The 13,218-nt window shown below is 29.3% G+C and overlaps 1 protein-coding gene across 4 annotated transcripts in view; it reads left to right on the top strand.

Moving 5' to 3' along the window:
* The first annotated feature begins 1,703 nt into the window (after positions 1 to 1,703).
* smog (G-protein coupled receptor 158 smog) overlaps positions 1,704 to 13,218 on the top strand; it is a 339,219-nt gene continuing 327,704 nt past the window's right edge. For all 4 annotated transcript variants that reach the window (XM_075356095.1, XM_075356091.1, XM_075356094.1 and 1 more), the window contains exon 1: positions 1,704 to 1,837. The gene's annotated coding sequence lies outside the window, so the exon portion shown is untranslated. The remainder of the gene's footprint in view (positions 1,838 to 13,218) is intronic.

Genomic DNA, 13,218 nt, shown 5'->3' with positions numbered 1-13,218 from the left:
CGTTTAATTTTATGTATTAGCTAATACTATGGAATCAATAAAAGAAGGGCAGATGGACTCACAGGCTGATCTCGGATCTCCAAGTGTTTCTGGACCGCAAGCATGGGGAATTGGACTACGAGATTACTCAGTTCCTTATTGGTCACGGGTGCTTCAAAGCATACCTATGCGCGAGGACGTTAAGACCCTCCGCGGAATAATTCGACTATTACGGGGAAGAGGAGACCGCAGAATGCACTATGTTCGTGTGCTATAAGTTCCTGTAGTACAGGGAAGCATGTTGAAGCAATTCGGCGTGCTTTTCCTAGAGAACGTCATGGGACCGACGGGAACGTCATGAGAACTGCGGACCGACGGTCGTAGCACACGGTGTCTGCAATGTTGGTAAAGATTATTCGTACGAAGGTGGTGGAAGAAGTACAGGGATGAATAAATCTTCCTGATTATTCTTTGGGGTTGTGTTCATATTAAAGTAGGTTCGGTCCCAAGGCAAAGATAACAAAAAAAAAAAAAAAATTGTTAATGGCATTATTTGAGAAGATTTGGCTCCTTTCGGGTATATTATTAGAAGTAAAACTATTCTTAACCAACCTAACACCAGATAAATTCTTAATATTTCTATGCTAGACTCGTCGCAGGAAAAGTAAATAGTAAAATAGAGGTTACAAATATGGTGTGTTTCTATTTTAATTTAACAATCAGAATGTTTGTTAAAATGCAGATTACCCCCAGAAAATTGATACTGAAAGTAGTAATTCGCTTTTTAAATTGATGTATTATGTTATTGATAATCAGAAGTTGTTTTATATTTAGCTGGTTGTTCCAATGATGTACCTGTTTCATAAAAATTTCAATTTCCTAGCCTAAATATGCGGCAATATCTTTTGTAAAACGTTAATAAAATATTTTTATATGAATATAAATTAAAAACAAAATCATTAGACATTGCTAATGCTGGTTTAGATTTAACAAATTTATGCACGAATATTTTTCATAGGTTAAATATAACCAAACAAAACAACATCATTTTAGCGTCTTCATTTAGAAAGAAATGTATAATTATAATGACAAAAACGCTGCTCTTTCAGTCAGTAAACGAAGACATGTTGTTATTTTTAAATACAACATCCGAGGACAGAGAGAGAGAGCTAAATAAACAGATTTTCTATCTAAGAAGACGTTTGACCCTTTACAACCTTAAAATTTTGATATATTTTGGGTATAACATCTCTCGTACTTTTTATATAATTTTTTAAAAGACTTTTAAAAATTTTAAATCGTAACGCTTACAATGTCTTTATATTTCTTAGTTTATTAGATCTATGACTGATTCCGTTTTCCTTTACTTAAAATAATCAAGGTACTTATTAATTTATTTTTTACTGAAAAAAATAAAATATGTTAGAATTGCAATAAGCATCTTTCAACTCTACAAGTTTTATAAGAAAAAAAAAACACATTAATCAGTGAAGTGCAATTTGTACTTATTAACGTAAACGTAACGACCACTGGTTGTAGCGGGTATCAATAATGGGTAGGAGGTGGTGAGGTGGCTGTGCTCCCTGTGTGAATGTAAACAAGAAGTAAGCAGGAATAAGAAGTGGGGCAATATCTGCCCTGTTGTAATTGAGCCGCAAGTACGTTGCTATGGTGACCGTCGCTCGGTAATTTTCGTTAGATATCGTATTTTACCGTCGTTGCGAGGGGCCGTCCGTGCACCGCTCTGGTGAATCTCTGCTCCGTCAGTTTCGTGGGTGTTACAACTAGGCTTAATCCGGGATTCGAAATGAATAAAGTGCCGCCACAAGCCGGGGATGATTCTGAAGAAAATATATCGGTAAGTTAATTAATTCAATTAGTTGTAGTACAAACAAAAAATTATACACCAAATCTTTTTGAAATGATATATACGCCATAAAGAAATTGTCAACTGTTTTCATAATACTAGAACGACGGTAACACTACACAATGTATTTTTATTTTTTAAACAAAATAATTTAATCCATTACAAATAGTTTCTGTTAAATATTATAGCAATAATTTTAGAACTTTTAAAACCAAAATTCGTGTGAATTTTTTCTTTATAAATATATAATAATACATTGACTTTCCACCCTTGTTTTTAAATTAGTAAATTTTTGTTGGTCAACAAAAAAATTCAATAATCTAAAATAATTTTTTACTAACCGATAGAAAATATTATTCCTTTAATTTCTTCTTTTTTTTAATAGATCTTTCACATATTCTTTAAGCCTTTGTCATAACACGCGCTTTTTATGGACTAATTTTACAGTAAAACTAAATTAATCATCCCTCTATTTCAACAATTTATTTCATTTGCTTTTAATGTGAATGAGTTGTATGTATAAATATTAATAATGAAATTAATAACAACTTCCTTTTTTTAATATATTCATACAATCTACCTAAAAAAATTTTTCTATTAGAAACAACAGAAACTATTCTCACAAAGTGAAAAAAAAAGTTTACTTATTACTGTATTTTTTATGAATAATTATTGCATAAGCACTAACGATTATTGCATTATTAAACATTTGTACTTCAAATTTTGTAGTCAGCAAAAATTCCTTCAAGATTATAGCTTACTTCAAACAGTCTCATATACACACGTTCGCGTCGTTTATATACGTTGTATCATTATTCGGTCTGATTTACACTTACTATTTCTAATCACAGATATTTTATTTGCTGATCATGTTATAAATATAATTTTAAGTAATTTTATTGATAAAGAGCGAAAATTATTTATCATCTATTTATTCAAGAAATTCACATCTCTACAGATAAGTATTATCGGAAGAAAAACCTAATGTTTTAAATCATGGCCTTAACCGTAAATGCTTTTTCTTAATTAGATTTACTTAAATGTCTTGAATATAAAATGTCATGCATATTTTCATTTGTGGGTGTGTTAACCGGTCGCAATTGTTTATTTAGTTGTATATTTGTGTATATTTCTGATGTTTTAAAGATATGTTTACAAATGAGAAGACAATTTGTAATAAAATGACCGATTAAAAATATCAAACTCTGAAGTATAAAGATTTATCTTAAATAAACACAATTTTATTGGTGAAACGTGGATTAAATTCAAAATAAACAGTGCTGTTGACTTTATATTTAAAATTATCAAGATCAACCGCATCATAGTTTGTTTAAAAACAATTAAAGTTTGAGGCTATCCTAAAAACGAGTAAAAAAACATGACGGTTCTGAATTGATTATTTGTTTACTCTTACAACAACCTACATCCATCTCGCATAAACATATACACGCGCAACTAGTAAAAATGGTCAGAGATGATAGGCCTGCGTAAGAATAGTTGTATGATCTTTGCTTATACATTCGATGCTAATATACAGAGATACAAAATTACATAAATTTATTTTTTAACGAATAGTCAATCATAGTATATAATGTACATTATTAAAAGATGAAATGGTAAATAGTATTTAAATTTATCTATTTAAAAAAAATAAATAACAGATAAATATGAAATTTGAATGAAAATTATCAAAGTGCAGTTATAAAAATAAAAAATTGATTATGAAGAGTGCGTTTGTACAAATTAGTTATAACTTTTAAAACTCTAGAAACTGAATAAATAATAATTACTAAGCTACATCTTTCCATCGTTTAGTTTACTCATTTCATCTTCCATGTTGATTTATCTTTCATTTTATTATTAAAAAATAAACACATAATGACTAACTGGGCGTCAGCTTGTTTTCGATTAGTGAATAAATGAGTAAAATACATGTATAAATTCACGCTCAAAGTTGCGGTAGGATAAAGAATTGTAACTAATTTTTAATAAAATTGAAGTACAAATAAAATATCTACCTATTTTTAGTAATACAATCTGCTATAGTTACGTATTTTTCTGTAACAAAAATAGTTCAATATATTTTCTAAATAAATTCAATACAGCTTTCTGTATTGAATATAGACTATTATTATTATTTAATTGCAATTTAAAAAAAAATCCATCAAGCAAATGTTACTACAATCAGTGTTATGGTAGCTTATCTCATTTACATAGAACAGTAAAATTCTACAGAATGAAATTAAAGCGAATAAAAGTAATTTGATTTTTCATCAAACTAAATCATTCATCCATATGGCAGAAGTGACATAAATAATTTTTATTAATATGTTTTTCTAGAATATAAAATATTTCAAAAATTGATATTCAACCGTATTTTATCATTCAACCATCACTAATTGAAAACATCCATAGTGATGCAATGGATTCCGGCCTATTGCGGTATCTATGGAAATGATCAAGCAGATCGCCTTGCGCGGGTGGTGCTTACCAACCATAGCCCATCCTACCTATTTCATTGGAAAGTGCGAAAAAAATGGTCTGTAGTGCTATCATGGGGAGAGCAAGAGAAGAAAATTTTAGATTGTGTTGACAAACGTTGGGCGACAATGCTCGACCCTAAAAATCCACTGACTTTATCTAGAGCGTGTTTTAGTCTATGGCATGTTTTAGGCTAGCCACTGGACACGATTATTTGTGCGACACCATCTAAAGAAAATAGGACTAGCTGAGACTTCACAGCGCGTCCTATGCAACGAAGAAGAAATGACAGCCGATTATATATTTGTATGTCCGGCAACTAATATGTTGCCGGCAATTAATATGGCGGCTGTATATTGGGCTGTGAGGAATAAAATGGCAGAAATGCCTACTCTGGCCTAGAAAAAAAATTATAGAATGTAATAAACAAACATTTTTTGGTTAATGGTATCGAAATCATTTTAGAAAATAAAAAATGTTTTCGTAATTGTTTTTATAAAAGTTTTATCCATTTCAAGACTTTAAGAAAAGAGGGCGAAGTCTGTGGTTGAGTAGTAGCACCTTTTCCTTTTTTTCTGGAAGGTTCCCGATTTCAATTATGGTCAGTTAGAGCAAATTTTATTCGCTAAAAAATTCATTCTAAATTTATACGTACAAGATTACGTATTATATAGGATATATGTACGTAATACATATATTTATATTTGAACCAGATATTCTTGTATATTATTTAATGAACTAATTTTCTCATTTCAAATAACGACACAGGCTACCGGCCTACATGGCGCGAATGGTAGCGTCTCGGCCTTTCATCTGGAGGTTCCGGGTTCGAATCCCGGTCAGGCATGACATTTTCTCACGCTTCAAATCATTCATCTCATCCTCTGAAGCAATATCTAACGGTGGTCCCGGAGGTTAGAAAAAAAAGACAGTCGAAAATCAAATTATTGCAAGGCGTAAGCTAAAATACTGTATTAGAATTTATGAATGGGAGTCAATGCCATTCAAAGAAATTTAACTTACCCTAAAAAAATATTTTTTATTGCTATTAAATAAATTTACCGCTTTATATATTTACAACTAGTGAATATAGCGGGTTATTTTTAATAATCGAGTTTAGGTGGTACTACTACTATGACTAACCCACTAATTAACTACTTTTTACCCAGAGAAACAACAACCTAGATTTATTTGAATTCGATAATTTACATGCGGTTTATTAAAGTGACTACAACTGTTGACATTTTAGATTGACATTTACATCTTAAAATTTTCAGGATATCATTTTGTAAGAGGTATAGATATTGTAAAATACTAACTCATAAAGTAATGCAGTTTATCTTTTTTACAAATTGTAATTTGTTGCTCATAACATCATACTATGTTAGGTTTCCGCGTTTTTCTGAAACACTTACAGCTTATTTTGAAAAATAAAAATATTATTTTTACATAATTTTCAGTTAGATATTTAATGGACTGTTAAGGATCACCAAACGGATTCTAAGTAGTGGGTTGGGGTGGATGCATTAGTTTTTCTTAGTTAAATTTCAATTAATATCGAAGTATATTACTTAATGATCGTCGTAAAACTGTTTGGTTTAGAAGTATATTAGTGCATTAATCAACAATGATATTAATTTTTATTGAAATTTTTGTATTCATACGATAACCAAAGGCTTTAAAACTCAAGTATATGTCTCATGTAAGTCTAAATAGTTTGATAAAAATGTACTATTAATCTCGTGATTATGGATTTACGAGGTAGTCTTTATCCTAGGTAGCCTTGAATCTCTTCTTTCCGTGAGAACCACGGTGCCTCTGCAATTGATCTCGGCAATTTATTTTGGAAACGTTGTATACTCTTCAATCTACTCTTTTTAAATAGTAATAAAAATTTTATGGTGATAATTGAGGTTAATAATTTTATATATATATGGTTTAACAAATATATTTTTTCCAGAAACGTTAAAAGTTCTTCGCACCTCTGATTTGCTTTAGTGATATTCTTTAGAAAAAGGAAAACAAAACATTATCTAAGATCTTACAGTGTTGTAAGCAAATTATTTGAGAATTTACCATTATAAAGCACAAAAATATGTTCTTTCAAAATGCAAATTGGTTACTTTCTATGTAATAACCTAACATGAAATTATATATTGATCGTAGCTCAGTTAAATAATCATCTTACTATCAGTTGCTATCTTTGAATTTCACGAGGATATTACATTTTTTCTTAAAATCAATAGCTTTGTGAAAACTGTATGGCTCCCTTGCGCTATAATACGTTTAAGAGCTTGTCAATCCAAGCGTTGTTTGAAAGCGGAAAACGAATAACGTAGTAAATAAAAAGAATACATATGTAGTATTTTCTCATACAAGTTCTTTCTAATAATTATGTTTTTTTTTTTTATATAAAAGCCTTGCTTATACGTACAATCAATTTATAATAATTGATTTGAAATTTTTCATAATACCCGATAATCTTTAACAAAAGCATTTTGTTTTTGAAAATATTTTTTGCATTTTGCTTTGTATTTTTAACTTTACAATTTAACTTTTATTGTGAAAATAATTACAATAAAAGTGCTATGATTGAATATAGACTATTTATATACATTTTTAACTCTGTTACTTTCAATATAAAGAATAATTTTTACCATAAAACAATTATTCTATAAACAAAAATGTATTATATAAAAGAAAAACAATTTGTTTTCTCAGATGTCTTTTTACAATTGAAATGTGTATTAGTAAAAACCGACAAGTTAAAAATTACACAATTTACTTTCTTTTTTTAAAAAGTTGTAAAGTTGAATGAATCAATTTATTACGTAGTACTATTAGTAAATGAATTAATACAAGAAAAAAGCAATAGTGGGTTACAATTATTTTAAACATATACGTATATTAGCAGTTAAATGTAATACAATTAAGAAAAGCCCTTAAACGTAATTTTATAAGAAAACAATTTCAGGTATGAATTTTTTATGGAGATCATTGAAGAAAACGTATCTTTTTACGAAGATATTTGACTAAAATCATTGCAGTATTTTAGTATTTTACGATTTAACAACTATGGCCTAACTAAAATTTTATAGTCTACATCTGGAAACTTTCTAAACAAACTTTCTTAAATAACCTCATATTACATTGGTAAGAAAGCAGCAATAAAACATTAATTTATTACAATTATTATTGATTTCAATAATGTTAAAAAAAAATAATTTTTTTATAATTATTTTTGATTTCAGTTTATAATAATCTAAACAGAAACTACATAAAATTATTTATGCAATCTGAAAATTATCTTGTAATTAACGCAATTATACAGCTGCAAATTACATTTTTGGAAAATAAACTGAAAAATATATAATTTTGAAAAGTTTCAATTTAAAGATATAATTTGATTATAAAAATAAACAACACTTCTGTTTTTTTTTTGTTTTTTTTACAATTTATAGGATATTCAGAGTTTCAAAAGTTTCTCATGGCATTTATGAGGTTTCCCCTACGTTGGCCTACAGCAACAGCTGACGTATGATTTCATCTGTACAAATACTGTGTTAAATATTTTTTTGTATAAAATAAGATAAACTTGAAGATACAGTAAATATCGTTTACAATGACTTCTAAGGAACCGACGATTTGAGGTCATTATAACCGATAGTCACAATAACCGATGTTTAGTTAGCTTAGAGGTACCACTTTAATATGTCATCTAAACGGTTATTGTAATACAGTAAAATAACAATAATAATTTATTTACGTAATGAAATAATATAAAAAAATAAAAATATACAATAATAAATATAAATGTGGTAGAGTAAAAGAAGATAGAGAAAAATGGTAAAAATTACTTTTTCTGCAAAAAGTCGGTTATTTTGCTTTGTTTTAAACATTCGTGTTCTTTTCTAAATCAAAACAAACACTCTTTGTTTCTTCATCAGCAATTTCTGTAAAACTGAAAAACCGAGAAACGGTTTTGATTGCCGCTAAAACTTCTGGAAGATTTGGCGGTTGATGTCTTCATCGTTGTCTCTATCGTTACCTTCGTTGTCATTACCTATGTCCCCATTTATTTCTGGTAGTACTGAAGTCAGCAAATCATTATCTGTTACAGTTTCATGCGTTTCTAAATCTTTGTCAACCTCTTGATAATCTTCAAACAATGTATTTGACAACGATTGGTTCTGCAGTCTATTGTCCCATTCCGCTAAAGATTCTTCTTCGCACTGGACATCAATAACTTCGCCAGCCTGTAGTAAAAATCCTGCATATCGAAAGCAATTTTTTACAGTCAGCGGAGAAACCTCATTCTATGATCTTTGTAACATAATTGTAGTATCCAGAACAGTTATTTCTGTTTCATTTTTAAAACAAAAAGTTTTTAACAAAAAGTTTTTTATCTAAATCCTGTATCGTTTGTAAAATTAGGTGTTTTTGTAGTGGCCCTTTACCAACTTGATCACGCCTTGATCTAAGGGCTGTATGACTGCGTAGTTTTCGGTAGTAAGAACTCTAACTTTATACACGAAAGATTTTCAACCTGTGGATGAGCCAGACAGTTGTCAATGAGCAGCAGTATTTTATCATTTCCAGTCTTTAACTCGTGGTCCCATTTTCGTAACCAACACGTAAAGATCTTCCAAGCTTTCGTGTTACTTTCGTACATAGCAGGAACTATTTCATAATTTTAAAATATTGGGGTTTAGCACTTTTCCTTACAACCAGAAGTTTTTTTTGTCAGTTCCAGGAATATTTGTAGCAATTAGTACTGTTAGTCTTTCCTTTGATAATTTCCCTTTGACATTTTCCTTTCCTTAATCTTTCCTCTCTTAATTTTTCTTTTCCTTGGTCTTAACGTTTTCTTCCTCTTTATATTTATCATCTTCCCTAAATTTTTTTATTCTTCCCTTGTTCTTCCTCTTCATATTCATCTTCTTTTCATTTTTTGAGATATATTTCTATATTTCTTCATGTTATCTTTATTTTTCCTGGATGATTGTTTCATTCTCATTTTCGATTATTCACCAAATAATCCAACAATAACAACTGAATATTTTACGCCGTAAGATCGAGATTAACATTTGTAACTAGTTTACACGAGTTCACTAAACGGAATAATTTAATTATTATTAACTTTAATTTATACGACACACCAGAAATCTAGGTTTTGTTAATCAGCAACTTACAAAGATACGAATAATACTGTTATAGTAATCCGATTAATAAAGGGACTTTTACTCTATCCTAATACGTATTACATGTAAGATGGTTGCATTAATAATTGTATAAATATTTGATGTCAATAAAAACTAATATTTCAGCAGTTGTGTAATTGCACTTTATTAAAGAATTGGAGGATCGTATCTCACTTTCAAATAAAATAAGTTTCAATGAAGTGAAGCAAAAAATGTGTGTATGTAATTTAATAGGCGTACAAGGAAGTCATGTAGTGTCCACATCAGAACTTTAATAAGTTATTTGAGAGAACAAATTTTTAAAAAAATTTTATTTCTAATTTTTATAACAAAATCCTTATTATTTTTATGTCACTCAACCTTATGAGTGATACTTAGTATAATTTAACAGAAAAAAAATCTAAAATGATGTAGTAAATCAATATAACAATTAACCTACATTAGTAGACAGAATTTCATTATCAGAAATCAATTACAGTAAGTATAGTTTATAGTGACATCGGATATAATGACATATCGGATATCGTGACCAAAAACTTGTCTCTTGGTTGGTTTGGTATACTGTTAATACGTAAATACAGATTGTATATTGTTTATGATTACATCGGTTTTATATCGGTTATTATGACTTATTTTTTCTACTGCAATACAGCAGTTTGTCGGTTACAATGACGGACGAAAGTGACTCGTCAGTAACGTAGTATATCTACATCATTGCTACAGAAATATTTTGACGGTTAAAATGAGTCGCCATTTTCTTTTTACCTGAATATGTACTATAGTTCTTGTTTTTCTTATCTTCTTCCTGTACCGGATTATTAGAAACTGAAACAGACACTTTCAGTTGTTATTATTCTTTTAATGTGAGCATATCATATCGTGCGCGTACAGTATTTTATTTTACGTACCCTGTGTAAATCATTTAATAGTGATTTAATCATGACTTCGTGAAAAACATTCACGACAGAGGAAAAGGCCACATTATCTGGCGATTAGAGATTGGAGAAACTAATAACGACACTGCCCAAGAATTAGGCGTTGGTCATTCGAAAATATCGGTGATATGGAAGAACCATGAAAAAATTAAGAAAAATGTTAAAATAAATTCTATGAAATCAAAAAAATTACGGCCTACTCAACGTAATGATATAGACCAAACGTTGTTAAAATGATTTAAATATCAGAGGGTTAGTGATATCCTATTACTGGCTCTATATTGCAAACTAAGGCGAACGATTTTTTTTAAAAATTCGGTAAACCACGTGAAATAACTTCAGCCTGGATACAACGGTTCCGTCAGCGTCACGTAATTGTTTCGGGGAGAATAAGCGGCGAGGCCGCAGCAACTCCAACCGGTGTGTCAGAAAAATGGCTAGAAACCATTTGGCCAAAATTAAAAGAGGGCTTTTAGGAAGAAAAAATCTATAATGCTGGTGAATCCGGTCGTTTTTAAATTAACGCCACAACGAACCCTTCGGTTTAAAGGCGAAACGTGTTTGGAGGGAAAATTATCAAAAGAAAGATCCTTAAGAAGATTAATTACGGAAAGGAAAGATTAAGAGAGGTTGATGAATATAAAGAAGGAGGAAATTTGAAAACTAGAGGACGTCTGGACAATTTAAGATCAATGAATTATATCAAACTAAAGAGCAATTAAATTATTGGCAACAAAAAACAAATAAACGAATTGATGATTAACTCCGACTTAGGGATAATATTGTCCGACGATATCAGAGGAGTATTGAACTAAAAGATAAGAAGTTTTTGCAATTTATTAAAGATCGCGCATGTATGTCTCAGTGTATGTGTTGTTCTTATGAGGTCTATTTTTCAGTCACTCTGTTAACTTTAATGTTGATAAAATTAAACAGAAATTAAACTAGAAAATCCAAAAATAATATGATTCTAAATTATAATTTTCAATTAATATTAAATAATCAGATGTTTTACCAAATCTATTACATATACACATAATATGTAATAATGCCGGTTAAATTACAAATACACATTTTTAAAAGTACATAAAATTTTATTTCACTAATAACTTCTGAATGAATTTTTATTATTATTATTATTATTGAATAACTATTTATTGTAAAAATATTTTTACAATCACGGGTTAATGATTATTAATGACTCAATATATTTAAATTAAAAAAAAAAGTAAAAAAAAAGGAGATGAAGTCTGATTCGAATTGACGTGCCTTCCCTTATATGATACAAATATTTCATTAATTAAAATTTTATTTGGCACACTCTGGAACCAATGAAAATAATTACCACTTATGATATATCGTTGAAAAGATTTCAACGAGGGCTTATTACTGCAGTTAAGACAAAGTCCAAAATTCAAATTGTTTGGAATTCTGGGCTTTTTTGAACACTTAGTTCAGTCGATTGCGATCAAAGGGGAATGTGCACTACTAGATGTTACAACAGTTCTAAATAAAAAATTTCAATATCCTACGGCAAATTGTTTTTGAGTTATGCGGGATACGTACGTACAGACGTCACACCGAAACTAGTCAAAATGGATATTTTCGTTGGAAATCTGAAAACCGAAACTTTTCGGTATCACAATACTTCCTTTACTTCGTACAAGGAAGTAATAAACACATAAGCTTATACACATGTACGCTGTACTATTAAACACTTTACTCAAGTTGTGCAGTTGTTTAAAACATCTTAACTGCCCCATTTAGGTGCAAATGTAGAAGGGCGAACTTTTAAATGGACAATCAGAGAGTTTGCCATTCTATTTCTTATTAAGCCTAACAAGTTTAAATGGCATATTCGATATTTTCCAAACTTGCTGAAATGTATTACCGTTTATCTTAGCTGGATTACATCAGAAAAAACTGATAAAGTCTCATCTATTTTGAATGTACGGTTGTTATACTATAGTATCCCTGAAATACAGCGGAAAGCTTTGGTAGTGAATGCCTTATTTAAAAGGAAGCGAAAAAGTTTTTATAATTTGATAAGTTATCTTTTGCAAGAACGGTTTGACGTATTAAAACTCGTTTTACATATCAACACTTTAAAAGTCGACATCCGAATCCTGTGATTAAGATGCAAGTTCACTTTACGATTTTATTTGCAGACTGAGCATGATGGATTTGCGTTCGTTAATTCTCCGTACTCCCTATGTTTTTGTCATAAAATTAAAAATAAAAGAATTAAAATTTATTAAACGAAATTTGTAAGATGCAAAATTAAAATTATCGTTAATCTTTCTGCCCGAATGTCAACAGATTACACTTCCTTTATTTCTTACTCTTATCTCCTTGTATGTTTCCTCTGACAAATACGATTACGACCATGTTCTATGATATAAAAGTTAAGTTTCTTTAAGTTTTCAAATATATGAACCAGAAATAATTAATTTCAAGTTGAATAAGCCATTTTTATTAATTTGTTAAGAAATTTAATTAGATAATACTGTTTGATTATTAATCCTTTTTTTAAAAAAATAATTATCAAGAACTAAAGATAATAGGAATTATAACTAATAATAACAACGACTATAACTATGTAATGACAATTTGAAAACAACTTCCTTGATATTTCTCAGTATTTGATTCTATGTATAATCAAATAATAATATTCTTTGCTTACTAAGAATAAATTCAATTAACACAATTACCTCTTTAATTGCATTAAATTACTTACAATTCAATTTTTATTTGT

The sequence above is a fragment of the Lycorma delicatula genome, chromosome 2 (assembly GCF_047948215.1).
Source record: "Lycorma delicatula isolate Av1 chromosome 2, ASM4794821v1, whole genome shotgun sequence".
In the NCBI taxonomy this organism is placed as follows: Eukaryota; Metazoa; Arthropoda; class Insecta; order Hemiptera; family Fulgoridae; genus Lycorma; species Lycorma delicatula.
Note: the sequence above shows the minus strand (reverse complement) of the source record. Positions and strands in the feature narration are given on the sequence as shown.